Here is a 5,311-nt window from a genome sequence, read left to right as displayed (position 1 = left end):
CTAACCTCGTCATACCCCCATTACTAACCCGATGAGAAAATAAAAACACACACATAAAAAAATGCTTTGAATAAAAACTCCTCCACACTTTCCCTCGTTCACCAATTTATTATTAAAAATGTTCCCTCGAAGCTCCTCTGATGCAGTCCAATGTCTGTTTTACCCTGCATCGATCCCCCCCTGACTCAGAGAGGTCATGGACTGCTCCTGGTGGCAATTCTTCAGCTTCCTTTGATGTCACTTTGACATTGTCTTCAGCTCTGCTCTGTCTATGGCGCATCACTATCAATATCATGTGGAATGACAGCCAGCTCAACCTAACACAGCAGAGAGCTGGCCGTTGACGTGACATCACAGGAAACAGGAGAATGGGCAGAAGGAGCGGCTTTATGACTTTGCCCCCACTTCTACGGTCTGTTTGTCTATAAGAAGAGGGGACTTGAGTAAAATCTGACTGCACCCAGGGTTTGTTTGTAGTCTGTTACCACGGAAACGCATACGTTTTACATCAGAGTTGTAGATGCAAAATAATATAATTATTCACAAAGTTGATTTTTTTTTTACATTTTATACAAAAATAAAAGTTAGCCTCAAATGTCTGTCTTTAAGAATTACTAGGCAGAATGTCTTTATACTATCTTGTGTATATTTACTGTATATCGCTAGTTTTATATGAGAAACGCATTAAAGACTATATTAAAGAACCAAATAACCTCTGACTATGGAGTGTAATTAAATTCAATAATGCTAAAAAGATTTATCAGAAGGCAGGTCACAATGTTTATCAGAAGTATGTTATGCCTGTCACATAGCTTCAAAGGTAAAAAAAAATGACAGCCATCACGCCGTTATGTAAATTCATCTGGTAGCACGAGACGGGGATGTACGGAGACGCCTCGTGTTTATCATGTTACATGCAATTTATTCTTTCGACCACAATCCTATAATTGACCTTGATCAATAAAAAATGTATTTTAGGAAATCTCATAAATAACACAGCGAGCCCCGGCTGAGCTGTCACATCTGATTTTGCAGTGAGAAGACAAACAGATTAGTTAGTTGTCTACCTTAAAGAAACACTAAACCTCGAACTGACAGATGAAATTAAACAAGACCTCACTGGGAAAGTCTGCGGCATTTTCTGAGAGATCCTCTAAATTTTATACATTTCTGCAAGGAAAAAATGGGTAAATCTTGGACTCTCAATTTAATTTTTGGCTGGTGCCAAGTCAATGGGGCAGAGATTAACTATGAGTCAGGGCCGTGGGGAGAGGCTTCTGCTGCAGCCACTTGTCTGACTTCCACAACCACAATGCTGAGGAGGAAGGGGATATGACAGACACATAAAGAAGATTTTTAAATAACTCAACATCAAGCTGGGTTTTGAGTGGTGTAAGTTTTTAACTCTAAGTATGGATCCCAATTTGGCACTAAGGGCTGCAATAATTTTTTCATCTTTGAGTTGCCACATTTGGAGAGTCTTGGATGTGTATAACTTATTAAAATATTAATACTTTTGAACAATAAAAGCTTTTCATGAAACGAAAAATATTTTTTACATTGCGACGTTCTAAGAATCATAATTTTTTTTTATTTTTCCCCATCAACATAGCAGAATAAGAGCTTGCGTTTTTGCACTGAGTCATATTTTGGATGACAGTATTTTGTGGTAGATATGACTTTTTGACCACATTTTATTATCTATGTATTTCTAACACTTTAAATTAAAAAAATTGTTTTTATATTTTTTACTTTAAATACTGTATTTTTGTTTTAAATCAACTGTATTTTACCTAATTTTACAATTTTTTGTCCCATTATGGGACTTCAGAGTGCGCTCTACTTTGCCAACTATATTTGCCAACTATCCCGGAAGAAGGAAACAAGTGCTCAGAAAAGAGTTGGCAAATCTACCGGGCGCTGGTAAAGCTTCACAAAATTGTTTCTACCACTCAGGGGGGCTTTGAAGAGGCATGAAGAGGGTGAGAAAAGTGAGTGTAGGAGGCAAGGAAGGGGAGTCAATGAGCAATGGATGGAGTATGGACTGAGGAGGGACATGACTATGGTGGATAATCTCAACACCGTAATTGACTTACCACAGTTATTATCCACCAATTGCACATTCAGGGGACATGTACAAGGACAAGGAAGATGCATGGCCTGTAAAAGAGTTGTGGCTGCTACACTCCCGATCTTCCCATAGGTTTATTGTAAAAAGTTGGTAAGTGTGTAGTTGGGGATACACCATAAATTTTCATATGAAAAAAAATCCTTAAATGTTATATCTTTGTCTATAACATACTTATGGAGAAAGTTGTGATGATTTTTCATGGTCCATTACGGCTAACCAAGATGATTGCTCCATGTTGCTTGGCCCACAGACTTTTCCGTAACTCGGGAGGCCCAAGCTTATAATTAAAATGTGCGACATTTTGCATTGATCATCTATTACAAGTTGTCAAGGCTCAAGGCCAACGTTTGCTATTATCATATTCTGCTATAGAAGGTCAGACATACTAATTTATATTTAAATCATTAAAATGTCACAACAAACTTGGCCAAAAGCAGATCTCAATATCCTTGACTTATTATTACATGAGATTGGAGAGAACAATAGTGACACAATCGATTATCAACTCGGTAAAGTGGATGAGAGAGATGAGCAAATAAAGGATAAAAAGAAAATGTCAATGAGCTTGTAGAGAAAGGTTAAAACAAAAGAAAATGATCATAACACTACAGAAAAAAAATATTTTTATTCTGAAAAATAGTAAAAGGAAAACAAAAGAAAAAGTCTAAAGTATGAGGCCTATAATGATGAATTTATACAATATTTCCATAAAATATTTGATTGATTTTATACACAGATGTGAAAGTGGATCTCAAAGGGGGTTCTTCAGGATCGAAACATTGAAGGCCTATATTTTGATCGGTTCGAGCGTCATGGTTCCTTTCTTCCGTTAAGTGGCAGGTGTGCTAAGCATCTAAGGTTAGGACATCAATATTTTAGCCCAGGAAAACTGTGTACCCTAACCTTAACACAGATTATAGGTATGATAGGATCCAGGAAAAATACAATAGTATTTGGAAAGAAAAATAGAAAATTACAATTTATAGATGATCATAAACTGAGGAATCATGAAAAATACATTAAGAAGCTAGAGGAACAAAAAAGAAGACAGGAAATTCTGGCCGGCAAAAGTTGACTTCATTTCATGATGAAACTGAGGCTCATACACATGACCATATAATTCACCGATAACATTATATAGGACTATACTATACTCTTTGTGCCATGATGTTGCACAAATGTAAAGGAAGAGTTTTTTTTAAATTATAGATTCTGTATTTCTGAGGTATTCTCTTCTACAATTAGAGAATTTGTTCTCACAGAGTTATCATACGGCAGCACAAGAAGTTTTCATGGGCCCACTGTTAGAATCTGTTTAGTTTGTGACTATCCACCATTTTCTTGTGGAGTTCTGGCTGTTAGTCCTCTGGTGCTGGGTTTGTCTTGGGTCAGGTGTTTGTATCACTCTTTATTAACCAGCACCTGCACCTGCCTCCCAGTCCTTGCTGGACAACAGTGTTAATCTGCTTGAGCTCTAGCTTGGTGCTTTGCTTAGTGTTCTGTGTGTTTTATTTGTGCAGTACTGGTACCTCTGGTTCTACTAGCCTTAGTTTCTGTTTTCTATTGGTTTCTGCAGCCTTCTCAGTGTTTTCTATTAGGAGGTGACCCGATTTTGTACCCAGTCCTTAGTTCTTTTAGGGAACCCCTTCCCCTTATCTATAGGTCTTCGCTTGAGATTAACCTAGGATCGTTGGTGGGTCTATTCGCAAGGAATGGGTCGCCCACGTAGGCCTTCAGCCTAGTCATAGTGCAGGGTCAGTTTTCCCCCTTCTACCTTAGTCCTGTGTTGCAGATCCGTAACACCCATAATAAATTGTGAGCATCGGTCTAAGTGGGAAGAAATCAACTCTTCAGAGCCATACACAAGCAAGAGATTTTTTTTTTTTAAATCACAGGATTAATTCAGACTTGTAAACACTTTATAAATGTCCTGTAGGCTCACTAGTAAAAAGAGAAGATCCTCAGACTACAGATGCTGAGTGGGGCTGAAGACTCCTGAAACTTCCTGCAAAGAAGGTTTCTTGTACTCAAGGCTGTGATGCTCTGTCATTAGATGAAGCCCCAACGTCAAAAGGTGGGAGTGCGATAGTGGTACCAATTTGCTAATGTTCATTAAAAAATGATTCAAAAGGGGTAGAAAAGTGACATTATTGCCTATAACAAATGGACTAACATTAGACATGGAGCTTGGTAATATTTTACCCCCTGGATGTCCTTCCAAGATACCGTATTTTCCGGCGTATAAGACGACTTTTTAACCCCCGAAAATCTTCTTAAAAGTCGGGGGTCGTCTTATACGCCGGGAATCGACTTGTACGCCGGTGTATATGGTGGGTGGGGAGGGGGAGTGATCCTGATGACGAGGGGGCGTCTCACAGGAAAGTGAGTAATCCCCATTACCTTATCCTAGCGGTGCAGCGTGGGGGTGTCAGTGCTGGGAGCGGCGGCGGCTGCTGTGTTCTGGTGCGGCGGCTCCTCTTCTGTGTGGGGCCTCTGTGCTGTGAGGTGGCGGCGGCAGCGGCGTATCTTTATCCAGTTGGGGCTCCTCCGGCATCTCCTTAGCCCTGGAGGCCCCGCCGCAACTCCATCGGTGCAATGTGGTGGCCTCCGGGAAAATGGCCGCTGCTCAGATTCAGATCTCGTGTCCCGAGATTTCGGGACGAGATCTGAATCTGAGCAGCGGCCATTTTCCCGGAGGCCACCGCATCGCACCTATTGAGCTGCCTCCGGGAAAATGGCCGCTGCATTGCACTCATGGAGTTGCGGCGGGGCCTCCAGGGCTAAGGAGATGCCGGAGGAGCCCCAACTGGATAAAGATATGCCGCCGCCACCGCCACCGCACAGCACAGCACAGAGGCCCCACACAGAAGAGGAGCCGCCGCACCAGAGCACAGCAACCGCCGCACCAGAGCACAGCAGCCGCCGCCGCCACTCCCAGCACTGAGACCCCCACGCTGCACCGCTACGATAAGGTAATGGGGGATACTCACTTTCCTGTGAGACGCCCCCTCGTCATCAGGATCACTCCCCCCCCCCAAAAGGCACATATTCACCGGCCCTATAAGACGACATAGGGTGTATAAGAAGACCCCCGACTTTTAAGAAGATTTTATATTTTAACTGGTAAAGTTGGGGGGTCGTCTTATACGCCCAGTCGTCTTATACGCCGGAAAATACGGT

This window comes from Ranitomeya variabilis, chromosome 2 (assembly GCF_051348905.1).
Source record: "Ranitomeya variabilis isolate aRanVar5 chromosome 2, aRanVar5.hap1, whole genome shotgun sequence".
NCBI lineage: Eukaryota > Metazoa > Chordata > Amphibia > Anura > Dendrobatidae > Ranitomeya > Ranitomeya variabilis.
Note: the sequence above shows the minus strand (reverse complement) of the source record.